The sequence below is a fragment of the Culex pipiens genome, chromosome 2 (genome assembly GCF_016801865.2).
Source record: "Culex pipiens pallens isolate TS chromosome 2, TS_CPP_V2, whole genome shotgun sequence".
Taxonomy (NCBI): domain Eukaryota; kingdom Metazoa; phylum Arthropoda; class Insecta; order Diptera; family Culicidae; genus Culex; species Culex pipiens.
The window spans coordinates 194,428,072-194,454,187 of NC_068938.1; the positions used below are offsets into that span (position 1 = coordinate 194,428,072).

The following is a 26,116-nucleotide window of genomic DNA, read 5'->3' on the forward strand; positions in this document are numbered from 1 at the left end:
TCTATATGCTGCTGATTTTTTTTTTTTTTTTTTCTCGGTGTTGGTGTGTTTTTATGCAGGGATGCCAGAACGGAGCATTTATCATTATTAAAAACTGTGAAAGTTTATATCGTGTTTAGTTTTTTTTTCTTGAACATTTATTTAATTGAAACAACGCACTATTTAATTTAATACAATCACGATAATTTCGATTCGCAATAGGCCCCCAAAACCAAAGCTAAAAACTCGATTCGCCACCTACATTCGAGTAGGAGAACTTTGGTGCAAGGTTACGTTTACGTTTTTGCGCGATAAGTGCTAAGGCGAGTGAAAACTATTTAAAGGTTTTTTAAAAGAAAATTGATCTTTTGGAATAAAATAAAGTTAACAGGAGGTAAGAAATAAAAACTTCTATAGATTGACTTTTTGATTTTTTTGCTAAGTTGCCTTTTTCATTGAAAATACTGAGATCCGGATTGAAAACGCGAGAATGAGGTTAGATTGCAAATTTTGAAAATCATTCCAATTACCATTTTTCAAGCAGAGCTTTGCTTTTATGGTAGAAGTGACTTTAAAAAATATTTGTCCACTTGAATAATCTACATTCCCAATTGATTAGTTAGGTTTTGGTTGATTAAAACATTCCATTATTTTGAATCAGATAATGAACAGGTTAAATCGGCAATCACAAAAAAAATTTCGTTTATATCAATTAAGCTATTTATTTCTTACCTGAAAATGGTTTAATTTGCTTTAAATGTCGATTTTATGATGAAATAAAACAATTTCAAATTTCAAACCAACTTACTCGCTGTAGGTTATAATGAAAACATCACCCCAAGTTTCAGCGCCCTCTAGTGGGGGGTAATTTTGACGTTTGATTGCCTATAGGAACAAAACATTAACTTAGCGTTTTATTTTTATTTTTTGCTGATTGGTTATTCTTGACGCAACATAGTTTGTTTGTTTATTTTATTAATTCAGTTTGGTATCAAATGGCAGAAATTTGCCTGACTTAACGCGAATTTTTAAATTGAAAGGAGACCAACCAAAATAATTTTCACACAAGTTTCAACAGTGATTCAGTCTTTCCACAGCCGGCTGTCTAAGACTGAATCGATTCTAAATCAACAATATTTTAATACCTAGATAGACATTTTCTCAACTGTTGCATTTTAAACTAGACGAATCTCACAGATGATGGAGATTAAAACTTAGTTAGGACTTTCCATTGTTATTGTATTTATTTAAAAATATCAAATATGCTGATTAATCCCATAACACAAAAAAAATAAAAATTAACTAATTATGCTTTTCAAATCGGTCGTTTTAAATTAACTTCTAACTACTACATTTAAATAAAACAAATAAATAATTAATGTTCTCCCCGCATCGCTGTAAGAGTTTAAAATCAAGATTCCAATTATGCGTTAAATCATTTATAATCTCGAATTTCGCTTAAACACTCAATAGTTTAAAGGAAAATATAAACTTCTCTTTACTCTTACAGTCGGTAGCTTGAGTTTAACAGCAAACACGTTAAAACTGTGTTTAATCAGCATTGCTTTTACATGAAAGAAAGGTTAGTTCAGTAATATTACAGTCAATTTAATCATGCACGGCTTCGTCGCGTTGTATCGGCCGTGGCTTTAAATATAAAAAATATAAATCATGCATCTTTTACACTATACAGTCACAAGTATATGTTTAATAATTAAAAAACTAACTCTACTTGATTCGCCCGCAATACCTTTCGAGGTATATCCTAGGGTTCTACCTCTCCTACTAACATTGAGTCCAAAACCTCCCTACAAACATCTATACCACTAAGGTGACGTAGGGGTCCCTGCGCACTTTAGATAGGTGTTTACTAACATTCCGTCATTTCCCCGAGGATAGCTTGGACCCGGCGTGGACCCCCTTATGCCCTGGGCTGTATTACACACTCATCAAAAGATGAAGACATGGTATCTCCCGTGTTGGATTATTATTCCGGATGAGGGTCTAACACAACCACACCAAACAGTGGGATAAGCGTTGTGGAGCCTTCCGGTGGTGGGGCGTCCTCCAAATGCTAATGCTAATGCTAAAGAAGCAGTTTGACACACGTACATGCCCGACTACTGTAAACATTTTTAATTATAACTCGGAACTCCGACAACCAAATTTAACCAAACTTTGTGACACTGCACAGAACGGTCAGCCAAATAAAACGTGTTTGTTATTGTTTACATTTCGTGATTTAGTTTTTGTTTATTCAAGGTCAAACATTAAAACATTTTTTCTGGAACGTCAAAAAGTGACGTTTGACAAGATAGCATGACAATGTCGACATGAAGTTACATGAAAATATCAGAAAAGTATCAAATTTAAGAACCCTTCTTAAATTAACGAATTAAAAGACAATTAGCGCCCTTCAGCTGATTTTATGATCTCACATTTTCGCACCACTAAAATCTAATAAACGTCTCTAATTACGCAAAACACACCTCATCGTCACACGAATACCTTGTTCAGTAAAACAAAAACAAAACAAAGCGAAAAAGAGTGACTGATGAGTTGCACGGCATCGTGACAGTCAAAACAAAACGCCGCCTCTCTGAATCGCTGACGACAATAAAAGTCAAAAAGCCGTCAGTCACCGTCACCGCCACCGCAGCAGCAGCCTACTGAGAATTCTTCAATTTCACACCTTTTTGGCGCGAAAGCGGCTCGGTTCTTTTTATTGTAACCATTATATTCCCACAAGTAAATGCAGAAAAAATGTTGAATGGTGTGCGTGCTTTTCATTTTACACCTTATTTTAATTTTTTTTTATTTCTAACCAAGCTGGTTTTTGAACACACCAAATTTTAAAGACGTGCTAATTGCGTAACATTTTTCATTGTTTGCTGGCACTGCTGCTGGTGTTAGTTTTGATTATGTGTGTGTGAGTGAGACAGTTTATTAGGTGATGGTAAAGCATCCATCATCATCAGCTCGCGCGTGTTGTTCCATCATCATGTAATGACCAACATCTAGTAGGCATTGAAAGCAAACCAAAAAAGAAAAAAAAATAGCGATGCGATGTACAGAAAACAGCTGACAATGACGCGGTAATAATCGGGTCCAGTAATTGAATTTGTCGCAATTTCCTGTTGGCTATGATGGCGCCCCAACGTCATTGGTTGTGGACAGGTTGCAAGATTTTTTGGATGGAAATCTAGGGAGTTTTTTTTTTTGCCTTCCTGACTGACTGGGGAAAGGCCATAAGGTCACAGAGTTAAGAGTTTTTTTTAAAGGTACTATAAGCTATTGTGTTTTATATATTTATAGGACCTTTTCAAAAAAAACTCTAGATATCAGAAGTGCTGCAATTTGTCTCATAACTGGCATGTAAGTTCCAAGTTTTGTAACGACTTTCGCAAAAAAAAAAACATTTTTCATAAATTCATATCTCCAGCAAATAGTACTGGGAGATCATTTCCATGGAGAAGCATGGTACTTTTAAGTTCGATTAGTATACAGAAAACCAGTATTTTTTTTTTTTAATTATTTGTCAGAATACTGTTAACCATTCTTTTATATGTTACGTTTGACATTCTAAAAAATCTTTAAGAAATATTTTCAATCCCCCTCACCCCCCCACTCCCCATTTTGAACCACCCTATTTCGGATAGGACCACCCTAATGTCAAACAAAAAAATACCGGTCTAATTAAGCAACACTGAGAAAATCAAAGTTCAAAGTTCAAAAAAGCAAATTGCAGGGATTTTTCTCAGCTCCTCCATTGTTTTTTTTTTTAAATGGCCGCATTCAAAAAAATTAAACAGCGTTTTATCTATTTCAAAAAAGATACCTGAAAATTAGTTTATCCTAATACGGTGCACGTTATAAAAATTCCACTTAAGTACTTTTTGTTTATTTATTTTACCTGAATTATGATAACAAAATATTTTGAATCTTTTCTTTGTTTTTAATTAATAAACACTTTTTTGTTCAAAAGAAAAAAAATATGACTTGTTCAAAGATTTTTTTTCCTTTCTCAAATTTTCTAAAAAAGATGGCATTTTAAGGAAATCAATTTTCAGTGACAAAAAGTGATACAGCAAAAAAAACAAACATTCTTTTTTAGTCATCCATTCCTACAACTTTGGCGATGACACCAAATCGATATAAAAAAAAAGTTCAAAGATAAACATTTTTAAATTTTCTGATGCCATTTTTGTATGGATAGCTGCCAAATTTGTATGGAAAATGATTTGGACAAACTGATTTTTGGGCATACGAAGGCACCCAAGCTTCAGCCAGGTAAAGAAAATCTAAAAAAAAAATTGAAAGAAATCTAATTTCGTGGAGAATTGTTCAGAAAAAAATAGAGGCTGTTATTTTAAATTATCATCATCCATAATCATATGAAAAGTAGGTAGCATGCCTTTTATAATTTAAATAAATGTTAATTTTCTCTAGGACTTTGTCGAAGTTTATCCTTGAAAATTTATGTGAATTTAAGGCTTTTTGGTAAACACTTGAAAGAACTATTTTTTCTCAAAAACGAGAAAAGGTTTGATTAGTACCTTGACAGATATATTGCAAATCTTCAAGCTTAAGGTTAGTTTTTTTTTTTCAATTTTTGTGAACTTGAAGTGTGAAACAATAACCTCGCCTGCTACCAGTTAAAAATATTGGTTTTATAAAAATGCTAAAGCGCCTTTTCAAATGTTGCATTAGAATTTTAATTCTTTGCAAGGTTTTATCTCAGAAACTAATTGTAGAGTGCAGGGTGACCACTCAAATCCCATTTTCAAATTCCAGACTTTTTCCCGACTTTTCCATAAACTAAAAAATAGACATTTCTTATCTAAATAATGAATTTAAACAAAAAACTCTTTATAACAAATGTTCAAATCAACCATCGAAAATAAATCTAAACAAATTTAAAAAAAAATCAAACAATTTTCGAAAAAAAACTCAACAACAAACTCCTAAAAAATACTTTAAAAATGGTAGCACTAATTATTTTGATTCAGAGCAGAAACATAAACAAATAAAAAATAGTCTTTGAAAAACAACCGAAAACTTAAAAATACTTATAATTTCAGTGTTATTTTTTAAAACTTGCAAACGTATAGTTTTTGATACTTTATTTCAACTGGAAATAGCAAAAAGTTAAAGTTCACTGAAAATAACATTTTATTCTTAATTTTATTAAAATCAAAGAGCGCTTAAAACATGATTTTAAAGAATTTAGAAAAATATTTAGGAAATCGCTTTGAAAAAAAAAAAGTTTCCTTAAAAAAATTAATCTTAAACTTCAAGTAAGTTACTGAAGAAAAATTTAGTGATTTTAATTTGAAAATTGAACAAAATATGACAAAATTATTCAAGAGTTAGACAATTATTTTAATACAAGTATGCTTGGAGTTCCCGACTTTTCCCGACTTTTTGACAAAAAATCTCCAATTCCAGACTTTTTCCCGACTCTCCCAATTTTCCGACTTGAGTAGCCACCCTTAGAGTGTCTTCTTTGCTTCTCTGAAAAATATTTACAAAAAAATCGATAATTATGACTTTTTTTAATATAAAAATTGTAGAAAAGTTGGTTTTTAACTGCAATATTTTTGTTTTTTTTTTTATTTCCTTCGTACATGATTCAAAATTTACGTGGCGTCAAGTATAAGATCTAATTTTAGCACAAATTTAAAATGACAAAACAAAAAAACGTGCTCATTTGGTAAAAAAATAAGCTTGAAATTGTAAAAAAGATTATAAAGATTCTTTTATTCGATTCTATATCTATATCTTCCTTCCTATAGGTAAAAGACCAAACATTGGAATATTTCCCCTACTAATTTTGTAAAATTTAAAATGTGTCTTTTTTCCATTTTTAATCAAAATGACAAACGGTTAAAAATACCCATTTGCTCAACCCACATTCTTCACCGAGTTGATGAAACGCATCACGGGACAAAACGCAAGTCAGTCACGTCGGGTGAAACAATCGATAAGAGTCTTAACAACATTGCAAAACTAGCTGATGATAAGACAGCCCGAACTCCGGTGTCGTTATCAGACCGATAAGAACACATGTGTGAGCACTGTTCGACGATGCAATCGATTTCCGATCACTTCGACAAAGTCACTCGATAAACGTGGACCAGTTCATTGTCTTTTTTTGTAGGTCGCAAGACCTTATCAATCTGAATATTGGTGTCTTTCTCGGTCTCAACAATGAAGCAATCATTCAGTAAAAAAGAAGAATGTCCTTCCTGGGGTTTTTCCACCCCTTTTTTATTGATGAAACGTTGGAGACACGTTCTAAGAACACTCAGAATTATGCAAATTTCATGGAATCATGTGGCAAGCCTCTCTGAAAACTTGAGAAGCCGACAGAGACTTCCTCTCTCACGCGACTAAATTTAAATATCAAACCGGCTTCCGAACCCCAGACGACGCGACCGCCAAACGCTAATCGACCCTCCTAATGTGCTGGCGGAACATTTCAAAAGGGCTTTGTAGAATTTTACGCAATTTCAACGGAAAAAGTGGAACAACACAAAAATGTAAATTTGCATAATTGTTCATGTAAAATTACACAATCTTTTCTACTAAAAATCTGTCCACGTTTTCGGATGTAAAATAACCATTATTTTTTTTTCTGTGTGATTGCAACCCTTTTTCAAACGTTCTTCTTGATTTAGACAATCTTTAATGATTTCTGTGCGAAAAAAACAACCCTCCTAAGGCGAAAAAGGATGCACGGTCTCACCTTAATATTGTTTCCACCTTGGTTGCAAAAAAGCACACACCTCTCGCAGCAAACCAGTTTTTGCTATGGCAACGCGATGTCTTTTCGCCGCCGACTTGGATTTGGCCACAGGCAAACAAGTTTGCCCCTGTGTGCAAACTCCGGGTCAATCTCCGCGGGGGTCTCTTCGCGTTCCACGTGGTCGCTGTTACACGCCTTTTTTCACTCTCTTTCTGTATTGTGTTGTATGTTGCAAACACAACAAAACGATACAAATCGCTGCTGCTTCTTGCTCTTCCTTTTTTTCACTTTCGCAAGTTTTGTTTTCTTCTCTACACGCAACAACAACCAAATTGGAAAATTACACCTGGTTGTAACGCGTGCACTACACTTTGCGTTACACGCAACGATACACGGAAAATTACATGCAATTTTTTTTCTCTCTCTCCCGAGTGCACTTTTAATACTCCATTTTTTATATTCACAAACACCTTTTTAAGCGCTCTTATTACTTCACCACCAAGTTGGCACCAAGCTCGCAAAACAATCACCTGGGCGCACAGTAGGCTGCTGTGAGGTACCGGCACACCTTTACGTGCAATGCAGCACGTGCATGGCCAACTACCTCCAACCCAGCTGCGGAGCTGGAGTTTTGCTGGTTTTCACGTCGATGTTGTGTACAAGTTGATTGTGCGAATTCAATTGATTGCTGTTGGGCTGGAAAATAGGCAGAAAGAGAAAAAAAGAATGTTTGGTTAGTTTTACTGAAAATTTGAGGAATTTGAGAGAAAAAGTTCTATTTTGTAAACTATTTTTCTATGTAATTTTACCTATTTTTTCGAGGTAAGTAAAATTAAACATAAAAAGATGTAAATGTACACATCAGTGGTAAAATTACACATTTTTTTCTGACACAAAATATGTCAACATTTTTGGATGTAATTAGTGTCGAGTTAAAGTCACCCTAATGTCAACAACAACAACTTTGATGTAACGTTCCGGTTCCATGATTTTTTACTGGGTGGTTTCACATCTTACAAAAACAGCTTAACTGGTAATTATATTCACCATAACAAAACCACTATCACAGTAAAGAATAGTAAATTTGGTGGAAATGGAAGCTGTAATACTACAACTTTTTCGATGTAATATTAGCTTAAATATAGATGAAAAAGTTAACATAAACATTAATAGAAGTGAAAATACATTTTTATGTATAATTTTACACATAAGTTCAGCAAAACTTTACCTATTCCCAGATGTAATTTCATCTCAGAAAATGTGTAGTACTAGTATTACACATTTGTGGGATAAGTGCAGTGCTTCTGGGGACGCGTAGTCCTGTTTTTTTTCGCGATAATTTTCGTCTCTTTTGTGTCGCTGTTTGTGTGCATGGGGTGATTGGTCATTATAATTGAACAATGGCATCATAAGTGCAGTGCTTCTGGGGACGCGCAGTCCTGTTTTTTTCGCGATAATTTTCGTCTCTTTTGTGTGAATTATGTTCCGTCAGTGCAAGCGGATGGTTGGGTTTGTGTGCAAAGTGAAAAAAAAACAATTCAGGATTGTGAGATGGATTTTTGTGGTGTTCTTTTTGTGCTGTATTCGCGATCGTGAAAATCAGGAGTGAGTTGCGCTGTTGCTATAGAACAAGATCGATCTTGGAATTTATTTATATTAATCGGTGAGTTATTGTGTGCTTAAAGCCCTTTCTTCATCATCGCTGGTTGGAAGACAATTTGACGGTTGAGTTCGTTAGGTTTATCGCGTAAAAAATATTTTGATTCATCAAGAACGTTGAGTGGTGCGCGAGTCTTTTTTTTGTGTTGAAAAGACCTTCCCATAGCTCCGTAGCTCGGAGGGCTCGACGTCGGTTGTTTGTTTGTTAAGCCCTCTCCATAGCTAGCTAACAGAAAGACGATCGTCTATTCCTTAACAAATTTATGAATTAAATGGTTATATAATTAAAAATCAGACTACGCTATCATTGCAGCATTGCGTTTAACACCTCATTCTATAAATAAACATTATTTGGCTTTATCTTTCCACAGCCGGCTGTCTAAGATTAAACCATTTCATTTAAAATTTAACAACAGTTAAACGGGAAATGTCTCATCCGCAGCATCCGATTGTTTGCCTTGAGAATAATATATAAAACCTTTCAACAAACACTATGATTTTGGGTCGCATCATCATCTTCTATGATGAATCCTGACCAAGCACACTATCCTACTAACCAATTTTCAGGTTCCTGGCGCTTGTGGGGTGTAAGCACAGAGTAAATCAGCTGCCCTAGTAGCAACCTGCGCTAACTAACATTCCCGTCCCTTAAAATCGAGATCTACAAACTGACATGGCGGGCGCCGTTGGTGGCCAATGACTGTTACCTATTCGCAACTGATCTAGTTTTAGCAATCATGGTGTTTTATCTTTTCGGCGCATTCATACATGCTGTTGATAAGGGAAACACCACTAGATCGTCGAAGCCTATGATCAGTAGTGCTGAAAGGATATTACGGTTCTGTTCAGCAACGGAGGGGCAACCATGGGTGGTCTCTCATGCTCATGCTCATGCTCAGTATTAGTATTACACATTTGTGGATATTTACTTTTTATTTAGGTTATGTTACACTATCAAAATTTACACTTTTTTATCACAGCACAAGCAACATTTTTAAGCAAATTGAAAATAACTAAAAATTCTAATTCTTGAACACACAATTTTTTAATGATTTGGTATTTTTAATGAAATGTTCTTTTTTAGATATGAAGCTATTTGGAGAAAAAAAGCTCTACTGCAAGAGACAATCATAAACCACGTAGACACAATTTATTTAACAATAATATAGCATGGATTTTTCATTCTATAATGATTTATATTCAAAAAACATACAGTTCCTAAATAAGATTATAAGTTAAATAAAAAAAGTTTTTTTTTATTTTGTTTAGAATGATGAATGAATAATCCATTCCTGATAACTTTTTAATATTTTTATGATTTTAACAATTTAAAAATATAACCACAACAAGGGATCACAAAATATAAAAGCAGTTTTACGTCTTTTTCGGATCTTTGGTCACACATTTTAATCTCTTCAAAAGCTTAAAAACTAAGCGTTTCATCACATATACTTAATATTTTACAATCGATAGCACAGCTTATTGTTAATTTTTGGAAAGAATTATACATTGGTCCCATAAATTTTTGAGAGAAACTAAATCCAATAAAAAGCAATTCAAGTGGAAAACAAAAAGAAATTGAATAAAAAATGCTGGTTTTGTTATAAATACATAAAAAATTGCCCATGTATTAACAATGGTTTTTACTTTAAGAAAAGAAAATTTTGTTCAAGAAAGATTATATTAATCCAATAAATTTTCAATTTTCAAAAGAGTAGTTCTCAACGATTTCGCAATTTTTAAATTTTCAGATCTTTTCACTAAACATTGTAGCAAAGTTCTAAAAATGGAAAATTTCTTTATTTCATATTTTAGCCAAATTATACATTTTTTGAAATATTTTTAGTAAAAAAAATCTGAAAATTTCGCAAAAGTATTATTTTTTTTTCAATTTTTACATTGAAAATCGCACCAATAGTTTCCGCGAAAATTACAATTTGCATCGATTAGAATTCTTTGCGGGGAGAAAATTTATCTATCGAAAAAACGTAATGTACTTTTCGATAGCAAATTCAATTTCGTTAAAAAAATAATTTTTAATGTTTTTTTGTCTACATCACGCACTATTATTCAAAAGATGTGTTTTTAATACCCTAAAACATGTTTAAAAAAATCGAAAATTCAAAAATACGTAATTTGGGAATTCAACTATCAGTCAAAAAAAGTTAAATAAAAAAATGGGTTTTTTTGTGTACCCATTTTTTTTTAAACTCCTAATCATAACCTACGACTTTGCCGAAAACACAAAATTGATCAGAAATCTCTTCTAAAGATACAGAATTTCATACATTAACATACCCATTATTTATGACCAGCCTCCAAACCCGAGAAGACGGAAATACCATGGGAATAACATTTTGTTATATTCGAAAATACTAGGCCAATAACATTTTATGTTATTTATAACAAGATTTGTTATTCGTCGTTATGATTTGTTTGTTATTGGATTGTTATTGTAATAACAGACTAATGACATTTTTAATTATTCTTCGAACAAATCTTTATTATTCTTTTTTGTTATTTTAACCACTAATCCGATCATCCTAATAACAGTTGGAGGTATTCTTCCATAACAAGAATGTTATTCGAAAGTTGTTTTGGCTTTCAACCAATATCAGACCAATAACATATTTTGTTATGATTACATAAACTGTTATTAAACTCTTATGCAAAAATGGATTTTTCATGAAGATTCCATAACATTTTCTGTAATTTTAACAGTATTTGTTATTGAAATGGTATGGATGATTGTTATTACCGTCTGCCCGGGAAATTTAAAGGAGACTTGTATCTAAAAACTAATGATGCAGAATGACTCTTTTGACAAAGGGGGCAAAAAAAAAATATATATATATATAAGTATTGAAATAGCAAGCCATAGTTTCAACATTTGCAAGGAAAAAGTGTTTTAAAATGCATTTTACACTAGTTCAGTTGTTTTGCAATCATTAGTTTCAAAAAATGTAAGATCTGACAAAAACCAAAATTTTAGCGAAAGGAAACTTTTTGCGATAATAAGCATATTTTCTAAAATTCTAAATATTTTTAAATCAACTCAAACACGCTAAAAAAGATTCTAAACGCAAGGGAATGCTTTTAAAATTGATTTCAGCTAATTACACCAAAATTTCCGTTGAAATTGTGATGTTTAAAAAAAATAGCCCTCCGACAAATTTCGGGACAATTTTGAAGGGAGGGGGGGGACTGAAACTTTAAATAAAATTTGTAGCAGCCTAATAATGAATTTTAAAATAGAGAACATTATTTTTATTTTTAGTTATCATAAAGCTCAAAACGATTGTAGAAAATAATTGAAAATCGCATTAATAAAAATTTAAAATTTTGAAATTCTCGCTAACCTTTTGAAAAAGGTCCTACGTAGAAACCCATGACGCATCGGAGGTTTTGAAAAAGTAATATAAAAAAAATTTACAACACACAAATAAGTTAAAATAATAATGAAAACCATTATTACATTTTTTCAACCCAACCAATCAATTACTGCAACCTTTCACATACCAGAAAATGCTCCAATTTAAACCAGCGAGAAACCCATTCTCCGCAACGAAACCGATTGTTAGAGTGTCGATGCCATGAAATTTCATACCCCAACAACATAGCAGAAAAAAAAACATTCAACAACAACAAGCGATTGGAATGTTTTCAACGACTTTGGCGGCGATTGGCTTTGGCCCCCACCAACGCGACGCGATTTCAATTGGGGGGCTTGGAAAAGTCGCTCAACGAAGGCATCAATTACCAAAGAAGGTAGTTTACAGCAGCACTAACTTAGGTTGAGCCCAATAATAATACTTAAGGGGGGTAGTTAAGCTCTCGACATCCACATTATTGTGGTGAAACTTATTGAAGTTACAGCTTCTAGTTCACATTTTTGATTTTAATTATAAATAATAAAAGAAAGTAGTCTAAATTGATTTGAAAAAAAAATATTCCGAATGGCAATCAATTGAAAACTATTTTGAAAATCCTATTAAATTCAAATTGTAATTTTTAAATTTTAAAAATATGTAAATACAGCTAAAAACTAATCCTCAGCTCAACAATTCTTTTGCATAATTTATTACATCCATTCAAAAGATTATAAATACCTTGAAAACATATTAATTTCATTTTATATTCTTGTATAGGGCGCTAATAAATTGAAGTATTAATTTGAAAAAATAAAAATTTGTCACAACATTAAACTCACCTTAAATCACGCGTTTGCCCTTAATTCCTCATAGAAAAATCTGGTTCGTTACAAAAAAGCATTCGTTTCGCAGCTTACAGTAAACTTTTATTTTGCCTCTTCTCACATCCACTCTGTTGTCGACAACATTTTTTTAACAAATTATACCGTTTCTGGTGTTGTTGTTTTCGGCGTGTTTCACCATTCCAAACAATTCCCTCTACCTTTGCCCAGAGGAGATGAAGCAAAAAAAAACGTTACTTCATCACGTTTGTTTACACGCTAAACATTTTTTCGTTCACGTAACTAAACAAATTTTAAAGAGGGTAAAGCTGCAAACGACCTGTTGACGATCGCAGAACACCATGCCGGAATTCAGCGTGCACCGGTGTAGTACACGCTACCACGAACCTCTGCACATTTCTTCACGCTTGACGATGACGAGTGAATGTCCAGCAGCAAAGGTCGCACGTAGCTGTCAAGCGAGACAGCATGTCAAGGGTAACCTGCCGCCGACGCCACCGGATGCTGCCGAACTTGCCACAGCCAAGACCCGGTGCACTGGTGCAGATCTCTCTAGTTACAAACACGGATCAACCGACCGCGGAGCAACCACGACGAATCCTCCTGCTCCTCCTCCGCCTCCAACACCAGCAGGCGTTGAAGCAAACGACAACAAAGCGATACAAGTAGCAAAACAACAACAAAAAAAGAACCGGTCTGTCAACGCAGACGAAGCACGCGGCGCAAACACACGGACAGACAACACGAACGAACGAACACACACGGACGCACAACTACATTGAAGGGGCACGAAATACGGTCCGTACGGCGTGGAATCTCATTCACGACTGAAGCGCACGCGAAACGAAGTTGGACAGCTGTGCCCGCCGTCGGAGTAGACTGTGCCAGCGCCAGAGGAAGACAAGGCAAAGCGGTTTCGGGTTGGTGAGTTACGCGGACGGAACTCCGGGTTACTGCGATGCGGTTGAGCGATTGAGTGTGGACAACCGGCGGAGGAGGGGAACCACGTGTGGTGAGCCTTGCCGTTGGAAGTAAACATCAACAGTTGACCAAATCTTGGATAAATTTTCAATTCAACCTATCTGCCCTAGTGAAACAAAACGAGCCAAATTGGCTCGAGTTCGGGTTAAAGTTGCCCGATTTTTCTCACTGGGAAAATAGGAAACCCATTACATGACATAACCAAACTTTTCGGTACCATCCGTAAACGTCAAACCAGTACAAAGTTGCTGTCGGATCTTTTTCCGGATCTCATCCGGAAACAAATTTGTATGGTTTGACATTTGCGGAGAGTGCCGAAAAACGTCAAAAATTCAGTGTATAGGGAATGCGAGTAAAAATTAGTAACACTCAGAAAAAGTAAATCATAAAATGATTAAACACAAAAATAATAATTACATAAAAATACCAGTTTTTTTGTATTTTTTTTGTATATGTTTTCATAGATGAGATTTTATAAATGTAATTTTTGCTAATAATCAAAATTTTTAATCGAAAAACCGAAAAATCGAAAAAAATATTATTTTTTATAGAGTGAAATGAATGCAGAATTTCCGATTTTTTAAGCTGGAAATTTTCAATTGAAAATGACGAAGAGGATAGAATAAATATCGCAGAACTTTCTAATTTGGTCACTTTTCGTACACTAGAATTGGAATAACAGGGTGGCCACTCAAGTCGGGAAATCGGAAAAGTCGGGAATCCGCCAAAATCCAAAAAAAATAGGAAACACAGTCGAGAATTTGTGATTTTTTGTTAAAAAGTCGGGAATCCCAGGCAAACCTGTTTGAAAAATATTTTCAAACTCTGGAATAATTTTAAAATATTTTGTACACCTAAAAATCATCGAACCTTAAATTTAGGGTTCCTTTCCTTATTTTTAATCAATATGAGAATGAAAAGGCTTTTTAAAACATAAGACGTTAAAATCCTAATAAACACCGGATGATAATTATGGCATGTATTTGACCATTTTTTTATGAATAAAAAGATTGTTATTTATTTTTGACTAAGGTTATCGAACAAATGGTAACATAACATATAACTTTAAATAACAACAAGGCCAGCGTATAGCTATGGTTCTGATTCTGTTTCATTTTGCCAAATTGGCTGAATATTTAAAAAAATAATCTAACTTAATTTTGGCATAGTTTTTATTTGTGGTCAATTTGTTTCAATGTTCATTCAGTCATTTCAAATATTGTTTCCAAATGTTTGATTCCCTTAAACTTTTGTGTGGTAGACTATAGATTTTCAGTTTTCGAAAATTTAAATATCGAAAATAATACAATAATTTCAAAAAACTTCATGTTTGGTAATTTTAAAAATAAAAATTTAAATTATAGATATTGTTGCGCTTTCGATTTTTTTTTTTTTCAAAATGAGATGATTTATGTTTCTACTCAAAACAATGTTTTTATTTTTGAATAAAGGTTGAAGGTTCTAAGAATTTATTATTGGAATTCAAGTTTTTTTTACTTCTCGACTTTTTTTTGATTAGGTCCTCTAACATATGAAAGACAATAGCTTATAGGACCTCTTTAAAAAAAAACTCTGGACTTAAACTGTTTCTGGAGTTTTTTTAAAAAAAAGGTTCAATTAACCAAATTTCCAGTTTTTCCTTTTTGGGTGTATTTGAAACCGCCTTGAGTCAGGGGTATTAAAAAGACCCAAATAGCTGAAAATTTTGTTTATTGGACTTTTAAAAAAAAACTCCATGTTTGAATTTTTTTAGAAATTTTGTTCAATGGTTTATATTGGCTTTTTATAAAGAGTTTTTGAAATGAAATCATTCTTCAGATAAGAAATACCTATTTTTAGAGGTTCTGGAAAAGTCGGGAATTTGAAAATGTGATTTGAGTGGTCACCCTGGAATAACTTTCCAGAAATTTTAATAAAATAGTATATCAAACTATACTCGATTCAGGAAATTGATACTTGATACTATAAGCAACAAAGCTTGAGTTTGAGGAATTATTAGACTATGCCAAACAAACAAACTTTGCTTATTTTTGGCAGAAACGTCAGACTGCATATATTTTGATTTGTTTGTGAGTTTGCCACAAACAAGTTTCTGAAATTAACAAACTGTCAAACACGAAACAATATAAGTTTGTTTGTTTGTTTGCCATAGTCTAATACCTCATTTAGTTGATCAGTATTTATCAGTATTGAAAAGTGAGATTTCTGAAGCTTTTTGAGGTTGTTGAAAGGATAGAAAGTGCAGGGAGTTGAAGGCATTTTTGAAAAAATGCATGGAAATGATCTTACGTAAGAAGGGAGGAATATTTTCCAAGATATTGTCTATTGAAAATTGGAAAGAGTGCAATTTATTGATGATTAGTTCTGATCGTTGAATACAACTTTGCCTAAAACACCGAAATGATCACAAAATCCTTACTTTAGATTCAGATTTAAGAATAATTTTATAGAACTTTGTATGAACAGCCCCCAAGTTTGTATGGCGACTTGTAGGGAAAAAAAACAACATTTTTATGGATTTATAAGGATTTTTTCCATACACATGCAATCAGATAAAAAAAAATATTGAGTGTCCAATAGGGGCCCAGAAAAAATGACCCCCTGCTCCACAAGCGGAAAACGGTTATATGGGTTATTTTAAGCATCTGTGTAAATTTTGAGCGACATTGGATGAGATTAACCCATTGATACCCGAGCCTAAAGTTGGTGAAAAAAATATTTTTCATACAAAAATGACTTTTTCAAATCGCTAATAACTTTTCAGGATCGTATTTTACAGTTTTGTTATGTTCTACCAAGTTGTAGAGCATTAAATTTTCAATAAGAATCTCACTTTTGGGAATATTTGGATGGAAGTAGCGCACCGTGCAGACCAAACCGTAATGGCCTATCTACAATCACTTAGCTTAGAAAATTTCACTTAGCTTATGAATTTGAATCAATGGAAATGAAGCCGAGCTTCTACAATGGAAAAGTAATCAAATTAGAAACTGACGTATGGTTTGAAAAATTTCAAAATCTACGGTAAGTTGACGTTTCAATATCAAAGGTAAACAAACAACTGCATAGCAACGTATATCAGCCCAGCAAAATTTCTAAGTTGATTGTGGATGACGGCCGTAAGTTGCGTACTTTCCTAAGTAACTACTTTACTTAGATGTTCTAAGCTAAGTGATTGTAGATAGCCCATAAGAAACTTGGGTTTTCCATAAATTTTTTGATTTTTCCCATACAAACTTTACCTCCGAGTATCAATGGGTAAATGATGCCCGATTTTGCTCATATTTTGCCCAGAGTCCTAAAATAGGTCAAGGAACAATAATCAGCTTGTGGAGCGAGGTTTTGAAAAAAATCCATATTCTGGGCACCCTAGTGTCCAATGACAATCTCTGACTTCCAAGCGCAAGCTTATTTCGAAATTAGGACATTAGTTTCGCTTGGACGGTGATTTCAGCAGATTGCAGACCGGATTTCATCATGTTATGTGATAATTATCGAAGCCCAAGTCGCCAAGTAATTGATAATTGATCTAATCTAATCTAATAATGCCAAGGAATTGATAATTGAGAATGGAAACAACTCCACCTGAACCTGAAAGGAATTTGGAAGACGGGAAGTGTTGGTGCACAACTTTTTCAAGGGGATAAGGGAAAATCTCCACGGTATCCCCAAGTAAGTTTCGCTTGGAGTTAGACGATTTTCGAGGAGGTAAAAGGTCTAGGTTACAAAATTATTTAATTTTTTGCAAGGTACAGAGAACAGTTCTAATTTCACTTGTATGAATGTTGTGTTTTGAAAACATTCTTAAAGCATGTTAATAATTTTTAACATTGTTATTTTAAAGATTTTTCTGAATTGTTGGCTATTGTTGTTTATTTTTAATTGATTAATTTTCTTCTTAAGTTTTTTTCCCCGGCTTCCTGCTCCACTCCTTTTATTCATAACCCGACCTCGTGGACGACCAGTTCGCGCCACGCCAGCTGAGTTACTCTTCGGGCGAGCTCCAATTTCACTCACTGCCGCCGGTACGCTTCGGTGAGTTCTCTCTCTCTCTCGTTTTACCTGGCGCTCACTCAGTCCGACTGTTTTGTGTTGGACAACAAGTTTCAGATTACACTCCCGGGCGCGGGTTGCTCGGATTTCACGACCAGGTGCTTGCTTGGACCCTTTCATGCAGCCGTGGAAGGGTTTTTTTTTTTGCTTGTTTTTTCTTACTCTCGTCTCGTGGCGCAGGGGTAGCGGCTTCGGCTGCCGATCCCGATGATGCTATGAGACGCGGGTTCGATTCCCGCCTTATCCACTGAGCTTCTATCGGATGGTGAAGTAAAACGTCGGTCCCGGTTTCTCCTGTCTCGTCAGAGGCGCTGGAGCAGAAATCCCACGTTAGAGGAAGGCCATGCCCCGGGGGGCGTAGTGCCAATAGTTTCGTTTCGTTTCGTTTTCTTACTCTCTTGGCATGTTGAGATTCTGGGATCGTCCGGCGAATGTGGCGGAATTCCGGCTAGACGATGAAGTTAACAATGACAGAACAGAGTATTTTCAAAAATTGACGAAACTAAATAAAACATTTAAAAAAATTAATAGCAAAGAAAAGACAAAATATTACACAAAATTTCAATAGAAGAGAAGACAATAAGAAGTAATACAACACAATATTAAAAAAAAAACAGACAAAATTAAAAAAAAAAAACATTTCAAACAAAAACTCCTCAAAAGCTTTTTTTCCCACTGTCCACCATGTCTGGTGGCCAACTTGGATGAAATCTGTCTGCTCTTGACTGTCCCGAAGAGTTTGATGGATACGTTGACGGAACAAAAGTGCATTCCGACAACATCTCGCTCTCTTTTTCACTCTCTGTCACCGTGATTTGTCCCCTTCCAAAAGGTGGATTCTGGCGCGCGCGAGCGGGGAAAAACAACTTCTAAAGCGGCGATGTCTCGAGAGTTTGACGTTCCGGAGCCGGAGATCCGTGTCTGCGTTGGTGGCAAAAAGCAGACTTGGAGACTGGGCAAAAAGGGCACTCACCGACGTTAGTTGATGGCAAAAAAAAAGAAGCAAGATGAAAATAAGGCAACATTTATCGAGCACTCGAGAGAAAGTTTATCTCATTTGCGCGGCGCGATTGTGGGGAACGTGATTTGAGAGGAAAAGGTTCTTTAAATTGAGATTTTTATTTCAAAAATATATATATATATATATATATATATATATATATATATATATATATATATATATATATATATATATATATATATATATATATATATATATATATATATATATATATAAAATATATATATATATATATATATATATATATATATATATATATATATATATATATATATATAATATATATATATATATATATATATATATATATATATATATATATATATATATATATAAAACGATTGTTTTTGATTTGAAATTCTCAAACTCTTTTAATATCGATTAAAAAAAATTGCTACTTTCAAAATTAAAATTAAAGCAAATTTGCTATTTTCAAAATTATTTCTTTATTTAAAGAAATGTGTCTTTACTATTTACCATTAGCGTTAACTTTTTTCATAGAAGTGATAAATTTCAAATATCATATCGAGTTTATTTACAATGCAATACTTTCCAAAAAATCATAAATTTCAAAAACCCAGAAAAATCCATGAAAATTATTTCAAAATTTAAAAATCTAACACAATTTTTGAAAGTGTCAAGTATAAGTGTTTTATCCCTTTCAAAAATATTCAAAATTATTTTTATAGAAATAGGCAGACAATTTCACAAAACTTTCTTATTTTAAATTTTAACATTGAAGGTCGAACCAATTGAGGTTTTGCAGAGCGACTGTGTTTCAAATGTAGGTGGCTCCAAAATGAGGTTTCCTGCCAAAAATCGTATTCCTTTCTGCTGGATTGAAGAACAAAATCGATTATTTCTCATGGTTCCCTGCATCAAAAAACGAGAAAAATTTTAATGAACAAAATTTTTTGGGCACATTAAAATTTGTGACCTTTTTCTTTAAAAAACATGTTTTGGAAAACGAAAAATGCGTTTCCCCGTATATATCCATGAAATAAACAATTATATAGTTGATAACAGATGTGTTAACGTAAATTCAACAATTTTTATTGATTTTTGACAGACTTCCTTGCCAAATAGTCCAAATTACTATCTTTTTCTAAATTTACAGTTTTCTCATAGAAAAATCAAACAAATATTTGAAAATTCTACACCAAATTGTTGGAAATATTCTTTCTCATCCGAATCCGGCATAAGTTTTATAAAAATGTTGATTATGAAGGAAAAAAACACATTTTTTCAAAAAAATCATAGGTTTACGCTATTTGTTCATAGGTGGCGACATGTGTCTTTTAGCTTTGCTGCAAATCCTCTATAGTTTCTGAGATATCTTGAGTTGAAAAATGAGGGCTAATCTAGACACTAAGAAAAACTCATATTTAACAAAATTTCATCAAATTAAAAATGGGAAAATTGCAGAAAAAATTCTCAACTTTTCAATACATTTTTGGAGGGGTGCACGAATTGCAAAAAAAAACTAAACATTTTTCGATAATGTTTGCCCTTGAATGCCTATAACTTGAAGACAATTCAAGTCATTATCGATTGCAAATTTGATTTTGCATTAAAATATGATTTTTAAGCCTTTGTTTGACAATATTTTTTTTCCAAAAATCACAATTTTTCCAAAATGTATAACTCCGGTATCAAATTTGGCACCACCCTAAACTCTAACGCAAAGTTTTTTTTAAGTTCCCTGAAACAAATAAAAAAAATCGTAAATTGAAAACAAACATTTTCGTGTAACTTTTTTCCTACAACTTCACCGAAAACATCAAATCGTTCAGAAAATCCCTTCGCAGGATACATTATCATATTATAAATGAGTGATTTTGATCCTTTCAAATATTAGGGTTGATCCGAGTATTGATTTTGAAATTTAAAAAATAATTGTGCTTTTGAATGTTTAATTTTTTGACGTTGAAACTCGGTTTGATAAATTTAATTGCTACGATATCGTCTTTTCAATATTTTGTTAACAATCATAAAAACATTTTTCCCTGATAATTTTCAAAATACCATTTTTTAACATTGAAGTTTTGAAAAATGTAATATTGAATGTTTGGCCCTTTTGAAATGTTAGTATTGATTTGAAAATTTTGAAAATATTGTTTTCGAAAAGATCGGAAAATTTCACAAATGTTTCATATATTAACATTGAAAATCGGACCATTAGTTGCTGAGATATCGACATTGAAAAATGGTGGGCTGCTTGGGTGAGACTTAGAAAACATCAATTTTCCTGTTTTTAAACCTTTGCATTGCAATATCTCAGCAACTAAAGGTCGTATCCACAAAGTCCGAAGAAGCAAAATATAGAAAATTTTCTCAGCTTTTCAAAAATATTTTTTTCAAAAGTGGGCAAACATGTGCACTTATTTAAAAAAATTAAAAACTGCAACTATTGAGCATGAGCATGAGCATGGTTGACTGCCAATGAGCTGCTACTCCGTTATTGACAGATCAGCTGAAGTTAAACAATGAATCAAAAATGATCAGTGGGAGCCAACCATCCGTTCACTGTTTAACCTCTGAAGATCCCTACTTTATTAGTCAATACCGGCGCCCTCCCAAGAAGCCTGCAGTTCAACGAAAGGGAGGAATGTTAGTCCGATAGTTGAAGTTGCAGACTCATCAAGCACATAGTTATTCGCTATATACTTGTTGATACCGCTTGAGACCGTTGAATCCACAGCATCTCCTTCAAGCATCACGTGATTAATATTTTTTTGGGTTAGCAGGATAAGGTATTGGCTTTTCGATGCCTCCCGAGCTACGACGCTATGGGGAGGACTTTCATAACAGACCCGTCGGCGAGCCTTCCGAGCAACGATGCTATGGGAAGGTCTTTCTGGTTAACACAAAAACTCACTCACACACAGTTATTTTGCTCCACTATTAACTCAACGATCCAAATTGTCAGTGCGTCTTTCATTCATTATATAGAAATGGCAAAAAATAAAACCTTATTCGAAAAATTTAAACACAATCCACCCGACGCCGTGCCTTCCGATCAACGATGATATAGGAAGGGCTTTGAAAGAAGGGCACAAAAGAAATCACTTTTCACTCCGAATATTTTTTACGACCACGCGCTCCCTTTGCCAATTATGCACTGATGACGCTGCATTTTCAGAGGGCAATCTGCTCCTCGCAGCACACAATACACGACAAAAATGCGAAACAAAAGGCACACACAAAAAAAAAATCACTTTTCACTCCGAATATGTTTACGACCACGCGCTCCCTTTGCCAATTATGCACTGATGACGCTGCATTTTCAGAGGGCAATCTTCTCCTCGCAGCACACAATACACGACAAAAATGCGAAACAAAAGGCAAACACAAAAAAAAAATCACTTTTCACTCCGAATATGTTTACGACCACGCGCTCCCTTTGCCAATTATGCACTGATGACGCTGCATTTTCAGAGGGCAATCTTCTCCTCGCAGCACACAATACACGACAAAAATGCGAAACAAAAGGCACACACAAAAATAAAATCACTTTTCACTCCGAATATTTTTACGACCACGCGCTCCCTTTGCCAATTATGCACTGATGACGCTGCATTTTCAGAGGGCAATCTTCTCCTCGCAGCACACAATACACGACAAAAATGCGAAACAAAAGGCAAACACCAAAAAAAAAAATCACTTTTCACTCCGAATATGTTTACGACCACGCGCTCCCTTTGCCAATTATGCACTGATGACGCTGCATTGTCAGAGGGCAATCTTCTCCTCGCAGCACACAATACACGACAAAAGTGCGAAACAAAAGGCACACACAAAAAAAAATCACTTTTCACTCCGAATATTTTTACGACCACGCGCTCCCTTTGCCAATTATGCACTCTTTAAAAAAAATTAAAAACTGCAACTATTTTCAAAAAAGTCACTTAAATATGGATTTAACTTAAAAACGGTGCACTTTATCAAAATTTCACCAAAGTACTTTTTGATTGCAAATTTGATTTTACATCGAAAAATGAAGTTAAAAATTTTTTGCGACCAAAATTTCGATTTTTTGAAAAAATCAGTATTGATTAAAAAATTTATAACTCGGTCAATGATTTTTTGCACAACCTGGAAATTTCTGAAAAGTTGGCATTTTATGTCCTCTAAAACATATCAAAAAATAAAAAAAAATAAAAATAGTGTTTTTTTGCAAATCAAGTTTTAGTGATAAAAAGTTAATTAAAAAAATCACCAATTTTTTTTTTTACCGTGTATCATTTTTTTCCAGTGTAGTTCGTATCCATACCTACAACTTTGCCGAAGACACCAAATCGATCAAAAAATTCTTTCAAAAGACACAGATATTCTAATTTTTATACATCATTTTTGTATGGACAGCTGCCAAATTTGTATGGAAAATTATATGGACAAACTAATGATGCAAAATGGCTTCTTTGGGCATACCGAAGGCACCAAAAAAGTTTCAATCGGATTAAAAAATACAAAAATTAAAATTGACTAAAAAAGACCGATTTCGTAGAGAATTGCTCAAAGCTACTATATTTTGTTTTAATTTGGTATAGAGTATTAATGCAATTTGCCTTTTAGTCATAGAGTGGAAATCTAATATATTTTCAGCTAAAAGCATATTTAAAGAAAAAATATTGAGTAAAAAAAATAAGGGCCGCAAAACTTTTCACAGCATAACACTCAATATTCAGCCAACCGTTACACTGATGTATACATAAACAAACAAAAAAAAGCTGTTTAATGTAGCAGAACCTAAACGTAGCAAAAAATATTTCTCTCCATTCATACTTGCTTTTTATGCTTGTGAAACCTGATCGTGGGTTCTTCTAGTAAACATATCTTTATGTTTCAGTTTGCTTCTTCTTCTTCTCGTTAACTTCTAGCAGGCATATTAACTTTGTCCATCTTCAACCCTTTAAATCCTTTTTGATTTTCTCCTGAAACTATTTTTTTTTTTAATATTTTTAAATGATAATTTTGTTTATACAGTTTTCATCTTAGCTTCAAAAATTGCTGATTAGGCTAATTATTTTAATTTTCAATAAATTGCCTACAAAACTTAAGAAGAAGCATTGGCCTTAACTAGGCTAAGCCACCCAGTTCGTTAGCCGACTTCCCCAACTGATCTCGAGACCGAGCAGGTTGGTTGGTTGGGTGGTGAGTTCCGTCATGCAGCAAGTAGGTCTTGAATTTCAGACCCAACCGGCATGTCAGCAGATTCTTGGCCCAAGTCACGGCCTGCTGAGCAATTTCCAGCACACTCCTTTTTTTCATCAGGTTTCTAGAGCGACCTACCTAGTCTGGAGATATCGCGTCGAGTTGTGTGTGGGAGAGTCATCGTAGTAGCCTTTGGGGAAGGGAAGAAGAACTTGCTTCCTGTTAAGGGGAAGTATCAAGTGTCGCTTCCAGGAGTTTTTGATACAAATGTTTAAGAAATTTACAAGTTTTTTGAAAATGGTTACATGAAAGTTAAGCAATAATGACAAGTAATGCTTACATGATACAATCAAGCCATAAAACAATTTCCAAGAAAAGTTATTTACCGTCAAAGTTTAAGTAGGTTCCCCTTAACCCACCGCTTACGAGGGAGAAAGAGGCAGAACCAGTTTACCCGTTTTATGGTTCAACTTTCGGCTGGAGATGGGTCAGTCGTGCCCGTGGTTATCATCGCGTTGAAAACATGCCGTGCATGCATTATTATGTGTTATTTTTTTGTTGTGATCACACACGAAACATAACCTCAACCTGCAAGAGGGAGAATGGAAGAAAGAACGGACCAGACCTTGCCCGCGGAGATATTTAGCGTGCTCAGCAGGCCATGAAACCAGAACTGGCTGATGTTCCCTATAGTGGGGAACAGGTTTTTTTTGCCCTTCCCGGTGGTTTTTAGTCTCACTGTGTGCAACTTGTTGGAATTCTTCGGCGCCGTCTAGCGGGTTATGGTTATGATTTTATGGGAGATAAAACCACGGATTTATTCGAGTTTTTATGGGTGGATTTCGGTTTCGATGACATTCGTTAGACTCTGGCGGGATGTTCACCATTAAAATGCAACAAAACTTAAATTAATTAGATTTAAATTTATTATTGGACATCAATGGTAAACATAAATCCTATCAAAATGGCGTGAGAAATGCGGACACATGTCAAACTGGTTGCTAAATTTTAATAAATGTAAATTTAATCAAAAAAGCGTGTTATTAAAGTAACTTTCATTACTTCAGATAATCGCATTGAAAAACAAGTTTTTCGTTGTGTTATTTTTGACTGTCGAGTTTAGGTATGACCCCCAAAGAGAACTGTCACTTTTTACACGGAACTCACATTTACTATCAAACCAAACGTTTGGTACACCCTTACCAAAAATCATGATTTTTTGAGTTCCAAATCCTACTTTTCATACGAATTTTTCAGTTCAACCCATATAACCATTTTTATGGTTGTAGTACCTGAACTCAAAAAATCGTATGAAAAGTGGGATTTGGAACTCAAAAAATCATGATTTTTGGTAAGGGTGTAGTAAGTGTGAGCTCTGTGTAAAAGGGGGTTTTACTAAAAAGTGAGCCCGTTTGTTTGACAACAAACGAATGTCAAACCATCGGGGTTTCAGTGTAGTACATTGATACACTATAAAAATAACCCTGCTAAGTGAGAAAGAAACAAGAATTTTTAAAATGAAAAAAGATGTTCTAAATGAAAAAATAAACATTAAATTATCCTTCAAATAACATTTTCCATTTTTTTCAGTTAAATAACGAAGAATGTCAGAGGTTTTAATTTTTTATGAAACATACGTTTTTTGAATTTTCAAAACGGCATTAAATCGGGCATCAAATTTTAACAAATAAAGATTCTTTCAAAAACAAATTTTCAAATCATCACCTTTTCCACCTGCATATTATTGAAAAACACGAAAAAGGTTCGAATGTTCAAGCATGAAAGGGGTCGTACCACCCCTCCGTCAAAAATCATGCAGAAACTCACAAAATTAAAAATTATATAAAATTAGTTGAATTTAAACAGAGTCTATTCAAAAAAATAAATTTAGAAAATCTTGAAAAAAAAATGTATGAAGAACTTTTTATTGATAAATAAATATTGCTTATTGCGAGATAAAATCACGTTTCTCCATCGCTGTGATTGACAGGAGATTATTGCCGCCTAACTACCGCAGTGTAAAAATCAGCAAGTTGAACTGAAATTCTGCGTTGATTTGGCTGTCAACTTGGTTTGTTTTGAATATTTTCCAAAAAGTCAGCTGAAAACTCAAGGCAACCTTTGACAACTGCCAAAAATCTGTTCTGCGGTTGTCATGCGGCTGTCATGCGACCATTATCTTGCGGTCGTATCACCGCGCGTGAACTCTAATTATTAACGCCCGCAATAATACATAAATTAACTTTTTTATAGGCAAATAAGTTGAAGGGTCGTTCAAATATTACTCATTAGAAAATAGATCTTTTCC

At 33.9% G+C, this 26,116-nt stretch overlaps 1 protein-coding gene across 10 annotated transcripts in view; it reads right to left on the reverse strand.

Annotated features, from left to right (window-relative positions):
- LOC120415173 (protein phosphatase 1 regulatory subunit 12B-like) overlaps positions 1-26,116 on the reverse strand; it is a 215,318-nt gene that overhangs the window by 182,503 nt on the left and 6,699 nt on the right. For 9 of the 10 annotated variants that reach the window (XM_052707108.1, XM_039576619.2, XM_039576622.2 and 6 more), the window contains exon 3: positions 6,728-7,423. The gene's annotated coding sequence lies outside the window, so the exon portion shown is untranslated. Of the gene's footprint in view, positions 1-6,727; positions 7,424-12,596; positions 12,734-26,116 lie in introns of those variants that run through there. The other variant, XM_039576620.2, reaches the window with a different exon arrangement.